Source organism: Panthera onca, chromosome C2 (assembly GCF_046562875.1).
Source record: "Panthera onca isolate mPanOnc1 chromosome C2, mPanOnc1 haplotype 2, whole genome shotgun sequence".
NCBI lineage: Eukaryota > Metazoa > Chordata > Mammalia > Carnivora > Felidae > Panthera > Panthera onca.
Window position 1 is genome coordinate 7958756 of NC_138347.1, and position 14572 is coordinate 7973327.

General features: G+C 51.1%; 1 long non-coding RNA gene across 1 annotated transcript; it reads right to left on the reverse strand.

The window, feature by feature from the left end:
• Positions 1 to 8783: 8783 nt before the first annotated feature.
• LOC132684196 (uncharacterized) lies at positions 8784 to 13412 on the reverse strand. Its single transcript, XR_013557822.2, has 2 exons — positions 13126 to 13412; positions 8784 to 9871 (listed from the first exon to the last, which is right to left on the reverse strand). It is a non-coding gene; the product is annotated as an uncharacterized LOC132684196 (long non-coding RNA).
• Positions 13413 to 14572: the final 1160 nt, after the last annotated feature.

Sequence of the window (14572 nt, forward strand, 5' to 3'; positions counted from 1 at the left end):
GTTTAGTAGGTGTCAGCACGAGCAAGGATTTGAGGCCGAAAGGCACGAGGCTGGCTTGAGACGAGAGCAAGCACCCGTGTGGGGGGGAGCATGGAAGTAACGCGTGGAGAAGTTTTGAACATCAGTGTGCTGCCGGTTAGTCAGCTCCTGGCCCTCAGCTGCCAATGCACCTTCCCTCCTGGGCTTCGTGGTGCCGGGGCTGGAGGTCCGCAAGCCACCTTCCTGCTCTGCCAGCTGCTCCCTGCGCTGACAAAGGGGGCGTCGGAGGGAGACTGCAGGGCTGGAGGGGGAGGCGGGGAAGGGCTGTTTCCTGTCTGTTTCCTGTTCCTGCCGGCCTCACCCGGGCAGCCCTTCGGCATCCTGGGAAGCGGCGTTGTTGCTTCCGTTTGGACCCAGTTCTGGAGCTTTCGATCAGCAAAACCAGCCTCATTACGCACCCCGGGAGAGGCGTCAGCCCAGACTTCAGGGACCTCCTCCTTAGAGCCTTAGAACCTCAGAGGTTCAACTCCACGGCGCCCTCTGCCAATCTCCTAAATTTTAATTCCAATTTCTTCACTTCCTACCCCCAACTGAAGGGAAGGAGCGGCTTCCTGCCGTGGCTTCCTCCACAATATGGAGCTTCACCCTTCAATCACCTCGTTAATAAATAACTTAACATCTCCTTGACAGATATTTATATTAAATTCTACTAACACAACTGCTTTGCTTTCTGTTTCCTGCTTAGACTCTAATAAAACCAGAAAGGGAAATCACATCTCTATGTGACAAGAACTCTAAATCCACAAATTTAGAAGTACAAGAATATCATTTCCATCCTTGTACTTAAAACAAGTTAAATCCCACGTCGTGTGTGTTCCACCCGTCGGGTTAGACATTATCAGGGCTCTATCTCCCAGTCCAGAGGCAAGTAAGGACTGAGGGAGGCTTACACAGCACCGGCACATTCATCCATGAGTTCACTCAGCGGTATATACAACCTAGCCACTTTGAGATTCCTGCTGTCCACCCACTGGCTCATGAAAGCCCGTGCTTTAGAATAATGACTAATCTGGTTAAAGACCGTGGCTATTCTAGACCTGCCACAACAAAGATTACAAACAAGGATTGAAAAAAAAATCTAGCCAAACTACAAGCAGATTAACCACTTGCCAGAATAACGATTTGCACTATTCAAAGGAAGACAACAAAAGCCAGATACTCAACAATGTGACATTCACAACCACAAATCACAGCAAATTAAAACCACGATGAGATATCACCACATACCTATTAGAACAGTAAAAGTTAAAACCCTGACAATACCAGGTGTTGGTGATATTGTCAGAAACTAACTCTCATCCACTGCTGGTAAAAATGAAAAATGGGGGCACCTGGGTGGCTCAGTTGGTTAAGCTTCTGACTTCGGCTCAGGTCACGATCTCGCAGTTCACGACTTCGAGCCCCATGTCAGGCTCTGTGCTGACAGCCCAGAGCCTGGAGTCTGCTTCAGATTCTGTGTCTCCCTCTCTCTCTCTCTCTGCCCCTCCCCTGCTCGCACTCTGTCTCTCTCAAAAATGAACAAATGTTGGGGCGCCTGGGTGGCGCAGTCGGTTAAGCGTCCGACTTCAGCCAGGTCACGATCTCGCGGTCCGTGAGTTCGAGCCCCGCGTCAGGCTCTGGGCTGATGGCTCGGAGCCTGGAGCCTGTTTCCGATTCTGTGTCTCCCTCTCTCTCTGCCCCTCCCCCGTTCATGCTCTGTCTCTCTCTGTCCCAAAAATAAATAAAAAAAAAAAAAAGGTTGAAAAAAAAAAAAATGAACAAATGTTAAAAAAAAAAATTTTAATGTAAAATGGAACAACCACTTGGAAAAGTTTGACAGTTTCTTGTGAAGTTGCATTTACACTTACTATATGACCCAGACATCCCACCTCTAGGTATTAATCCAAACAAAATGGAAATACGCTCACAAAAAGATGCATCCTCACATGTTCCTACCAGGCTTATTCATAATAACCAAGAATTGGAAACAATTCAAATGTCCATCAATAAGTGAATGGGTAAACAGATTTTAGTGTATTTACACAGTGTGATACCACATGGCAAAAACTAGTTCTGATACACAGAGGAAATTCACAAACACGCTGAGTGGAAGAAGTCACGCACAGAAGAGTACAGTTGACCCTCAAACAATGGAGGTTAGCGGCACTACCCCTCTACACAGTCAAAACACTATGTATAACTTTTGACTCCCCCAAAACTCAACTACTAATACCCTACTGTTCGTCGTAATCCTTACCAGTAACATAGTCAATTAACACATATTTTGTATTGTTACATGTATTACGTGCGATATCCTTATAATAAAGTAAGCTAAAGAAAATGTTACTGAGAAAATACATTTACGGTACTGTAAAAAATCCACATACAAGTGGATGCCTGCAGATCAAACTCATGTTGTTCAAGGTCAACTGTACACACTGCATGACGTTTATGGGAAATTAACCCGTAGTGATAAAAATCAGATCAATTACACAGGTCCAGGATGTGGTGTAAATTAGTTGGGAAAAGACACTAGGGGTTTTGGGGATGGGAGTGGAAATATTTTGTATGTCAGTGTGGGTAGTGGTTACTACAATGCGGATAGTAAGTTTTCATAAGTCACCAAACTGTACGTTGAAAAGAGTGCATTTTTATAGAACTATCCTATGACCCAGTAATTGCACAACTAGGTATTTATGCAAAGGATACAAAAATGCTGACTCAAAGGGGCACATGCACCCCAATGTTTATAGCAGCGCTATGAACAATAGCCAAAGTATGGAAAGAGCCCACATGTCCATCGAGGGATGAATGGATAAAGAAAATGTGGTGTATATATATATATACAACGGAGTATACTCAGCAATCAAAAAGAATGAAATCTTGGCCATTCGCAACAACATGGATGGACCAGAGTGCATTATGCTAAGCGAAATAAGCCAGTCAGAGAAAGATAAATATCATATGATTTCACTCATATGTGGAATTTGAGAAACAAATTTATATTTGTTTATATAAACAGATGAATACAGGAGAAAGGACGGAAAAATAAGATAAAAATAGAGAAGGAGGCAAACCATAAGAGACTCTTCAATACAGAGAACAAAGTGAGGGTTGCTGGAGGGGGGATGGGCTAAATGGGGGATGGGCATTAGGGAGGACCCTTGTTAGGATGAGCACTGGGTGTTGTGTGTAAGTGATGACTAACTAAATTCCACTCCTGAAAAAACAAATAATTAAAAAAGTGAAAAAGAAAAAAAAAGAAAAATAAACAGTGCATTTTTATATGTTAATTATGCTAATACAGTTAAAATATACGTCTACTGGAGGAAAATTTGTCCTTCCAGTGAGCTGAAGATGGGTCAGAAAGGAATGAGACTAGAGGCAGAGGTCTCAGGTCACCCCCCGGGAGCAAGCGGGAAACCCAGGCGTCCTTCCTGGGTTTGGTCTTTCAAACCAAGCCCAGGTTCAGAGCGCAGAGTAAAAGGACACGCAAACTAGCAATCAGGGAGGAAGGCGGTACAAACACCCAGCAACTGATACACGTTCCGCAAAATGAAAAGAGTGGATTTGATTAGTCACTGGTACACCCAGCCAGGCCCTAAGGGCGCCACGCAGTGTGCATAAACAGGAAAACCGGTTTGCTGGCTACCGCACTAAGCCTGCTGTCACAAGGCAGTGGAGACGGAAATCACTAGAGTTTGGCAAACGCATGGGTGTGAGAAGGAGCTTCAGAGACAACCTGGTCTCGGCAGCCTGGGTTCCCACAAGAACGTCGGGGTGCGGGGAGGTCATGAACCAGAGAGATCCACTCAGAAGACAGGCTGTGGCAGAGAAGGGGAAGTATTTAGCCTGGGAAATTCTGAGCTCAAGGTGCCCACAGGACAACCAGGCGATGCCCAGCAGTGACTCAGAACATGAAACACAGGAAAGGCCATTGGAACAACACACGCCGGTTCAAAGGCCACTAGCATAATCCTTGTTCTTTTATACTGAGTGCCTTGGCAACTGCTGTTTCTTTTGTGTGAAACACTTTCCCTCTCCCCCACATCTATTCTACTTTGTCTAAAAGACCAGTTCAAATGAAACCATAAAAGTGGTCCTGCACTTACGCAGGCAAAGTCAACAGCTTTGGCCCCCGGGCATCTTACCGTGCTAATTGGGAGGGAGTGGAAAGGCTGGACTGAGAAGAGCCTGAACTCTGGGGTCAGAGTGATCTGGGTTCGCATCCTCTGCCAGTCATACTGGCTGTGTGATCCTGAATAATTCACCGCGTCTGGAGTCTCAGAGTCCTCCGCGAAATGGAGAGAACATCAAACTCAAAAGGTCATTGTATTTAACGAATAAACGCCTAACTGCGGCTGCCTGGCTGTGGAAACCGTGACATAGTGTGTTGTAATTGTTTAAAAGACCTGTTCTCTCTCCCCTTCTACACCGAGTGCCCCACTGGGCTCCCTGGGTCTCCTTGAGTAGGCGCTCACATCATGCTTGGCGCTACACAGAGCTGGAAAAAGACGTGGAGGAGGGACCCCCGTGGTCCATTCAAGCCGGGGTCATTGGAATCCTGAGCAGGTTCCGCTGTGAATTCACTCAGAAGCCACATCTGTGTTTTGGAAGACGCAGCAATGAGGCCAGCAGCAGCCTGCCACCTTCTGCCAGAAAGGAGAGAGAGAATGTCTGCAACTGTGAGTCACTGTATAGGTTTCACTGCAGATCCACCTTGGGGAGCCCGGAGGCGGAGCCGGGGGCGGGGAGGGGTCTTGAGGGTCGATCCGTGTTCCCCAGGGGGAACCAGAGTAGAAGGCAATTCAGCCTGGGCTCGGGTACTGCGGGGAGGAGAGGGTGGCCTCTGCAAGGATGTTCCTGGGAGGGTGCCCTCGGGGCGGCGACAACCTCCCTCAAGCACCACGACAGCAGGGACAACGAGGATGTGACGCCGCATGGCAGACTTGCATCCCCAGAGCACCTCTGGGACCCTGGATCCTTCTCTGGAAAGCCCCACTCTGGGGAGCTAGCCTGCACGTTGCTGGGGACCAAGGAACAGAGTCCCGCAGGACAGGAAGCAAGGCACAGTTAAGGTGCCGGCAAGCCGCAGACTTAGCAGCTCGGAGGCCGACAGCGACCCGAAACGCGAGACGCCCAGCGCGACCCGACCCAAGTGCGCGCGAGGACATAATTCCGCCGGCAGCGCCCCTCCTCCCCGGAGCGCAGGCCCGGCCCTCGGGGCGTGGCCCGGAAGCTACCGACCAATCCGTGTCGCGAGGATTGGTCACGTGACCGCGGGTCGGCCGAGGGTTTCCTGCCTTCCGCCTCGCAGCTCCGCCCAACGCGGCGAAAGGCCGCTGCCACCACGCCGGCGAGGAGCTTCTCGCGAGAGCAACCCAGACATCCTGGCCTGCTGTTGGTCCGGCGCTGGCTGGCACCGCGCCCTCGAACCGAGAGCCGTGAAGTGCGGTGGCTCCGGTACAAGTGATGGAGGCGCCCCCAGGACAGCAGGCTCGTCGGGGCTGCCTTGGCTTCTTCTTGCCGCATCCAGCCAGGCCCCGGGGACCCCGAGGCCCTGGACGTGCACTTCCCGGGGCCGGAAGCGGCGACCGGGTTTGCAGGCGTCCGTGGGGGCCTCGGCTCGCATGATTTCCCGGCTTCTCAGAATCTTTGTCGCCACTGCCACTACACCCACTGAAAATCTGAGGCACGAGAGAACATTCCAGCAGGAAATCCGGGGTCGACCTCATCTGAGATGTGATATGAGCACAGCTCGTGTTTGCGCGTTCCACGGTGCTCAAGCGTCTCCCCAGAAGGGTTCACCTATCCTTTAACCACCCTGCAGGGCGCGCTTTGTCCTCCCCGTTTTAGAGACGAGGAAACCGAGGTGCTGACAGGTTTGAGGAACTTGTCCATTGCACAAAGCCAGGCTTCGCATCTCAGCGTCTCCGACCGGAACCCTCCCCACCCTCCGGCTGCTTCTGAAAGAGCAGCCTCAGGACCCTGCGGTCTGGGGGAAAAGGTTTGGCCAAATGCCACCAAGCACTGGTCAGGGAACGGGCTGCACACTTGATGCCCTGTCCCCGAGGTGCCAGCCGCGGAGCCTAACCTCAGATGTCCAGTAGAAGACAGACTGTCACCGGTACCCACCAGAGCCCCTTCCGTGTTTCCAGCCTCCCGTGCTGCACCTGGTTCCCCAGTGCCAAGCTGGCGTGGACCCCAGCTGTGGTGACAGTGCCCTGGCTATGAAAGGGCCACTTCTTAGCCACGGGGCTGCCAGGAGTGAAAAAAATGGGCTTCCTCAGATACATTTCTCCGAAGGAACTCCTAAGGGGATATGAAAATTGTCCCATTTATATTCATTCATATCAGGTGAACATTCGTATCAGGCCCAGCATGATACCTTCGTGGAGCCAAACGAATCTACTACTTAAGCCACTTGCAGGTGAGTCAGAGCCCACTACCACTACCATTTAAAACATCCCCTGGAGGGGCGCCGGGGGGGGGGGGGGGGGGCTCAGTCGGTTAAGCATCTGACTTTGGCTCAGGTCATGATCTCACGGTTTGGGAGTTGGAGCCCGGAGTCGGGCTCTGTGCCGACACCGCGGAGCCTGGAGCCCGTGCTTCGAGTTCTGGGTCTCCCTCTGTCTCTCTCTGCCACTCCCCACCCCTCACTCTCTCTAAAAAATAAACATTAAAAAAAAGAAAAAAAATTCCCTGGAAATGCCTGAAGTTACCATTAGCGGTTCTCTGAGATTAAGAATCATCCTGTCTAGATTCATTGACAAATGAGATGTATTAAAGCCCTGAATTTCTGATAGAGGGGAGGTAAATCAAAGCACTGGGTTCCTGGGAAGAGGGAAGACAGAACACAAGGGGAAAGCCCTCCCCCCCCCAGGAGGGACTCTAGAGAGATCTAAGCGGGATCTCTCCGCTTAGTGCATATCCCTCGGAAAGTGCAAATCCCTACTCAGTACTCCCCAAGCCTTAGAAGGGTGCTCTTCTGCCCTCTGGGGTTCTGAGACCAGATGAACCTACTCAGTGTTCACAGCCACCTGTGGTCACACTCTGGGGATATGAATCCGAAGGCTCTCTGCTAACCAAACTTCCCTCCGAGCAGCAGAAATCGGAACCGTTTCTTTCTCCCGTTCCAGGAAGCAAAGCACAGCCAAATTCAGAAAATAATGAGAAAGACCATTAAGTCAAAGGAAAAAGGAAAACAAGTCAATAAATCAACTGTGTGTGGCACTACAGAAAAGATTAAGAACGCCAAGGTGACATAAGCATTAAACATTGTTATTAATCTGGGGAAACTTGATTCCAGTCACAATGTTCTTTCCTCTACCAGGCAGTGTGCACCTCTACGTGAATTAGGAAAAGGCATCCCTTCCTCAAGATACGTTATTGCTGTCGGCCGGAAAAAACCTAGGACGACCTCTATGAGAATGGTGTCCCTGAAGTTGCTCAGTGCGTGACATGCGCCACTGTACAGGGTGGCCGGGAATGCAAAGCACACTTGGATATCCTTCATGGCAGAGGGTCATACAGGCCACTGATCAGGCTGAAGCTTCCCAAGCGCCAACTACAGTTTCCTTTGTGATCAGGAGCTGAGATAAAAGACAGGTGTCGCAGATGTCTGAGCAGCCCCTGTATCTGTAGGGCTCAAAGAAGTAGGGTCTCCTTTGGTGACCTCAGGGGCACTCACAGTACATAATCACAGAGGGGCTGTGTATCCTGGCTTGTATGCAGCTGCTGCTTGCCATCATATGACACTTAATATTGTAGGTACTGTGAAAAAAAAAAAACCAGGGAGCCTGGGTGGCTCAGTCGGTTAAGCATCTGATTTCAGCTCAGGTCACAATCTTGCAGTCTGTGAGTTCAAGCCCCACATCAGGCTCTGTGCTGACAGCTCAGAGCCTGGAGCCTGCTTCAGATTCTGGGTCTCCCCCTCTCTCTGCCCCTCCCCTGCTCATGCTCTGTCTCTCAATAATAAATTAACGTTAAAATTGTTTTAAATAAATAAAAAACACATAATTTATTAGGTTTGCTTTTTGCCCAAATAATCTGAGGCTTGTATTTGATGCTGATTTGGATCAACTGGTCCACATGCTACGTATCATACTATAGTTATGTTGTGTAGAATTATTTATTTTCAAAGGTGTGGATTTTGAAACAAAATCCACACAGGGGTCGTGGGGAGTGGTTATAGTCTGCATAGCCATTGACCCATTATCAGTCTTCTCGTGAAACAAAAGTCTGTCAAGAGTGCTTTATATTTTCTCAGACGATGAAAACAAATACTCAAGCATATTTAGAAAGAGCAACCATTTCTGGATGTATCCTTCGAAGGAAAAGATGATTTTAAAAACAGTTTTTCTAACAGTAAGCAAAGAAAAAGAGATAAGGTCATATAAAATAAAGACAGCAGAAAAAAAATAAAAAATAAAAATAAATTTAAAAAAAAGAGGTTAGAGATGGAGAGAGCCAAAGCATAAGAGACTCTTAAAAACTGAGAACAAACTGAGGGTTGATGGGGGGTGGGAGGGAGGGGAGGGTGGGTGATGGGTATTGAGAAGGGCACCTCTTGGGATGAGCACTGGGTGTTGAATGGAAACCAATTTGACAATAAATTTCATATATTGAAAACAAAAACTAAAGACAGCAGGAAGGGGACTAACACGAGACACAAGGGCTCCCGGAGGCTCGTGCTGGTGTTGTCCATGGACACAGGAAAACACACGCTGCATCTGGGGATACGGTGAAAAGCAAGTGGCATTGAGTAAAACAAGTAATTTTTTTTATTCAGCTACCACTAGTCTATTAGAGAACAAATTTCTTCTTTGGGGACACAACTGTGTTACGCTGTACCGTAGATTAGTATTTTCCGAGACTGGTGACTGTAGTATTTCTGTCCTCACATGTTCTTCCCGGATGTTGCCGTACTCCCTTCAGGAGGCGGTGTCTCTGTCCGCCTCCCCTTGAAACTCCCCTTGGAACACAGAGCCTTCGTGAATAGAATTCGATGTCTGGAATGCATCGGGAGCAGCACTGCCCACTCCCAGGGCCAGGCCACAAAGGCAGTTAGGGGCTCGGCCAGTGTCCTCAGCGCTCTGGAGTCTGTCCTTTCTCCACCGCGCCCCACACACACCTCTCCTCTCTCTCCGTATCTTTCCTTCCCCATCTCTGCCTCTCTCTCTCCCCCTTGAAACCCAAGCACCTTGCTGTGAGGTGCCCAGAGCACAGCCTGGCCCTGAAAGAGCTGAGGTCCAGGGGCTCTTGGAGGAGGAAAGGCTCTGGGAGAAACATGGGAGTAAACTGCAGGACAGAGATAAAGGCAACTAGAAGTCCAGGGAGAAAATGTTCTCCAGGAGAGGGAATGAAATCTCAGTAAATGAGTTGGCTCTGCATGAAACAATTATTCCACTGTCTTGATACTGAGAGTAGATGGCGGGGGTGGACTGGGGGGGGGGGGGGGGCGGGGGGAGGAACAGGTGGGGCAAATAGAAATTCTACTTTCGTAATAGAAAACTCAGCAGGTCATGTGGAAAAGAGGGGTCTGAGGAAATAACAGTATAAGCTCATATGGAGGTATGATTGGCAGACTCATGGTCTCCAAAGATGACCAGGTCCTAATCCCTGGAACCTAACATGACAAAAGGGATTTTGCAGATATGAGGAAGTCAGTGACCTTGAGGCAGGGAGATGATCCCAGATCATCCAGTGAACCCAGTGTACTCACAAGAGGCCTTGAAAGATAGGGGAGGGAGGCAGGAGGGTCGGAGAAGAGGAGCCACGGAAGCAGAGGTCCAAGGGACGTGCCTGATGGAGGAAGGGGCACGAGCCAAGGAACACGGGTGGCCTCTAGAAGCTGGAAAAGGCAAAAAGACACAGGTTCTCCCCTGGAACTTCTGGAAGGAACCATCCCCACCAACACCTTGACATTAGCCCAGTGACACCCATTTCAGACTTCTGACCTCCAGAACTGTAAGACAACAGACCTGTGTTGTTTTAAGCCACTAAGTTTTTGGTAAGTTTAAAAGCAGCCACGGGAAACCAACACAGGAAGAAACGCCCAGAAGGAAGAACAAGAAGGGTTGGAAGAATGTCCTGGGAAGTGTGATCACGCGGGGAGAGGGACTCCAGTCTGTTACCCTTCCACTATATGCCTCTGATAACTTTGGTAAAAACTGTACAAATTCAACAAGGGATCCTGACGTAGCAGTGACTCAGAGAGGAGGACGTGAGCAAACTGTCTGTAGTCCCCATAAGGAGGGAGCCTGAACACTTAAAACCACAGGGTTCCACACGCACCTTCTGTGTGCCGCCCCCCCCCCCCCCCCAACACACGCAAGGCATTAGGAGGGACTTCAAAAGATGCTCCGGCCCCAGCACTCGGGGGTCCGTCACTCCCACTTGCCTCCCACCTTGGAAGAGCCAGAGCCAGGCAGCACCACCCCGGTGGCAGGGCCCCAAGGCCAGCGAGTGCTGGGAGTCCACGAAGACGGGGATGGGTTGGTCCGAAGGAGCTGCTCGAGCTGCCCTGGAAGAACTGGAGTTGGGGGATCCAGGCACAAGAAGACAAAAGCCAGAAGAAGGAAGCGAGAATCGTGTGTTGGGGGACACTGGAGACGAGCGGAAGGCTCCATGTGGACGGGACCCGCCCCGAGGACAAGGTGTAGGGGAAGCATACAACCCACGGCTGCAGGTTTGCACACTGTCGTGTACAGCTAGGCGTGCCAGGGACGCTGACATGGCTCAGACCCACTCAGAGCAGTAACCTCCGGTGGGCAGGTCCCAGCTTGAGCCCATGACCCTTCCCGTGAGATACCATCTACTGAGAATTCACTAACACTCTAGGCACTGGGAATCCTGTGACAAGCGGCACAGCCTGGGAGCCTCCCTGGGGCTCACATTCCAGAAGGGACTTGATGGTGAACACCTGCGTTAATGCCCGAGGGCGCTGAGTGCTTTGAAGGCAGGCAAGGGAAGCGGGTGTGCTGTTTCAGATGGTGGAACCAAGAAATGACTGAGAAAATGACCCTCGAGCCAGAGGGCACGGCAGCTAGCTGCTTGGGACCTGCCTCAACTTACCTATCGTGGCCCCGTGGGTTAGCTATCCTCCAGAACCAAACGAGGTTCCTTCGCACCTGTCAGTAACACTGATGACAGCCCCACTGCCACAAAAAGCCATTCCAGATGTTTGCTCCCATTTGCAAACGTTACGGCTCAGCTGCCCCGCTCTGCTCGCCACAGGCACTTAAGAGCTGTTTGCCACACTAGGCTGGGCGATCTCCAAAGACAGACGCAGACACATGGTGACCTTCCATATCAGGGCGTTGAGAACATGGCACGTTCAGGAGCTCACTGAACACGCTGTTCTCCCGCCGATCCCTCCTGGAGCCCCTGCTCGCTATATAAGGCTGTGCAGCCACACTCATATAGACATACAGTCATCAGCACGGGTTTGGTGTTGCTATCTTTGGAAATAGTACACGTCTTTTGAGCCTCACTGAGGGCATGTCCACCTGTGGCTATCTTTTGGCAGGGCGTCAGCCTTACAGAGGCACGCACATGCCCACGCCACTCAGCAGAAGGAATTCGGGCACGTGGCATTGGAGCCCTGAAGTGGTCCTCCCCTTTTTTAGGGACAGAGGAGGTAAGACTGGGTTGAGAGTTCAAGTCGACTTGCTGAGCGTTAGCAGCAGTGGCTCCTAAAGTCCACTGTGCTTAAAGATCAATTAGGTGCGTATTGAAAATGCAGATCCCGAGGTCCCAAGACCCAGAGCTTCAGATTCAGTCTTGTCTGAGGAGGAGGCTGGACTTCTGCCATGCCCAAGATGCCCCGGAGCTCTGGAGGCTGGTGGTCCACACGCCTCGAAATCTGTTTTACCACCAAAACCTAGTGTTGGGGGCAAGTTTTTTGAGATGCCACCCCCAAGGCTGCCACAGTCAGCTGTAAAGAACACGGAACAGTTTCGTGTTAAAACCAAAGCACAGGGGCACCTGGGTGTCGGTTAAGCGTCCGACTTCGGCTCAGGTCACGATCTCACGGTTCGTGGGTTTGAGCCCCACGTCGGGCTCTGTGCTGACAGCTCAGAGCCTGGAGCCTGCTTCGGATTCTGTGTCCCCCTGTCTCTCTGTCCCACCCCTGCCTGTGCTCGCTCTCTCTCTCTCTCTCTCTCTGTGTCTTTCAAAAATGAATATTAAAAAAATAAAAATAAATTTTAAAAAAACCAAAGCGCAAACCCCGCCCGAAGTTTAAGCAGAGAAGAGGTCTAGAGAGATGCTTGTAGAGAGGGGCGTGTTTTTCAACTTACGTCCTTCCCGGAGTCCCAGGCTCCTCCCTCCAAGATCTGCCTTCCCCTTGGAGTTATGGAGTTTTTTTTTTAAAACTGAGATTTCCAGGGGCGCCTGGCTGGTGCAGTTAAGCATCCAACTCTCAATCTCGGCTCAGGTCATGATCTCACAGTTCATGAGTTCAAGCCCCGAGTCGGGCTCTGAGCTGATGGTGCAGAGCCTGCTTGGGATTCTGTCTCCCCCTCTCTCTGCCCCTCCCCTGCTTGTGCTCTCTCAAAATAAATAAAAAATTAAAAATAAATAAATCTCAGATTTCCATTATACCCACCAAAATTCCAATCCTAAATCAAAGCCTCTTTCCTTTTATCTCCTGAGTATCACCAAAATTAGCTGATATTTGCAAAAGAATGTTAATAAAACGCTGCAGAAAACTAGGGGCATCCTTATTAAAAATGCAAATAGCCATGAAGGTGCAAGTTTCCAACATGTAGGTTTCTGGTGCTAACACGAGCATTCGTCCCCCACCCCCACCCCCCCACCCCCACCCCCACCCCCACCCCCGGGCCCTGGGCTCCTGCTGGTCCTCCTGCTGGCCTCCATCTGTCTCCCAACCCTTCCCTCCTCCGAGAACCACCGAGGCCGGAAACAGAAAGATGGCTTCTTACCCCACGTGCCCACACCCCCCCACCCTGGCATGCCGGTGCCCCCAAGGCGCTATGGTCTCTCTGGCCCCAAGCTCTGGGCTCCAGGCTCTGCAGGGATGATTTCGCGCACCCCCCATTCAGCACACGCCTGTCCCTGCGTGGGTAAGCACGATCGATATACCTGCCACAACAACCCACATGCGTGTCCCCTGCAGAACCGCTCTGGCACTCCATGGGGCGCTGCGTCCGTGGAATACAGCAAAGACTTGAGAGCCGATCCCTTGGAATCACGGCCAGTAAAAAAAAATGTCAACGTCTCCAGGTCAACAAGGTCAAGAAGTTGAAGACTACTCTCCCCTTCGCCGAGTCTCGGGGTTCCCCGCTTCGGACACACACCGACCTGAAGTCTTAGCCTCGGAACCAGCTCTTAACCGGTCGGAAGAGACCACGGCCGGCCGCAGCGACTAGATTTCCATAGCAAAAAAAGAAAGACAAGAAGTCGTGACACGATCAAGTGTTTATTTGGCTTTAGTGAGTGAATTCACGCGCAATGTCGTGTAACTCCATAACATTCGATTGCATTTGGACGTTTAACGGATCACCTTCACTGAAAAGAATCGGGTCCCACCGAAGGGAGGCTGTCCTGGAAAATCCCGGATGTGTGGTTGCCGTAGTAATCGATGCCTTCTAGAACAAATCCACGCTTGGCTAATTACAGCCTTCTATTTTTAAACTCATCTACATTCTTGTCGTTCCCCCCCCCCCCCCCCGCCCCAACATTTTTCACGCTACTTCGGCAATAAAATACTGTTACTGTTATCTGTACAGCCTGTGCTGATCTCAAAATAACTTGTTTCCAGTTAGCCCCTGCGGGAGGCAGCGGCGCTCAGTCGGACAAGAGACACCTTTGAATGACCCCCGAACGCTTTACGCCATAGGGATACAAGGGCAGCACCCATCCAGGGGCACAGCCACCTCCTGAGCACCTGGGGTCTGGGGGTCGGGGAGAGGCCTGCTCAGCGGTCTGCCCACCACCTCCCTGAGCCAGGCCCAGGCCCCCACCGCCTCATGGGAGGTCCTTTGGTCACCAGCCGCGGAAGGGACTGCAGAATAGCCCCGGGGCCCACATGAAGATCAGTCAGGAGCCTGTCAGGGCATCACCCGGCCAGGTCAGAGCCCCACACCCCCAGCCTGAGAAAATGCTTCCTGCAGCCCCCTACTCTCTGGGCTTCTGACAAAAAGCCTGGCCGCCCGGGGTCCTGCTAACTCCGTCTGAAGGCCTGGCCCTGCCAGGGCAGGGTGGTGGGTGCTGTGGAAATAGACGAAGACCGGCCGGTGAGAGCAGGCAAAGATCATCATCTACCCGCAGCTTGCTCTAGCAAAGGAGTCGGCCACCATCACCTGCTGCCTTCGCTGCGAGGTCTCTGCTAACAACGTACCACAAAGCACGTGCCTCCGACAGTCCAAATTTACCCGTTCAGAGTTCTAGAAGGCAGGAGTCTGAGATCATGGTCTCTGAAGAGCCAGGCTCCCTCTGAAGGTGCCAGGGAGAATCTGTTCCAGGCCTCTCTCCTAGCGGCTGGTGGCTTGTGGGCACACTTTGACGTGTCTTGGCTGGTGAATGCCTC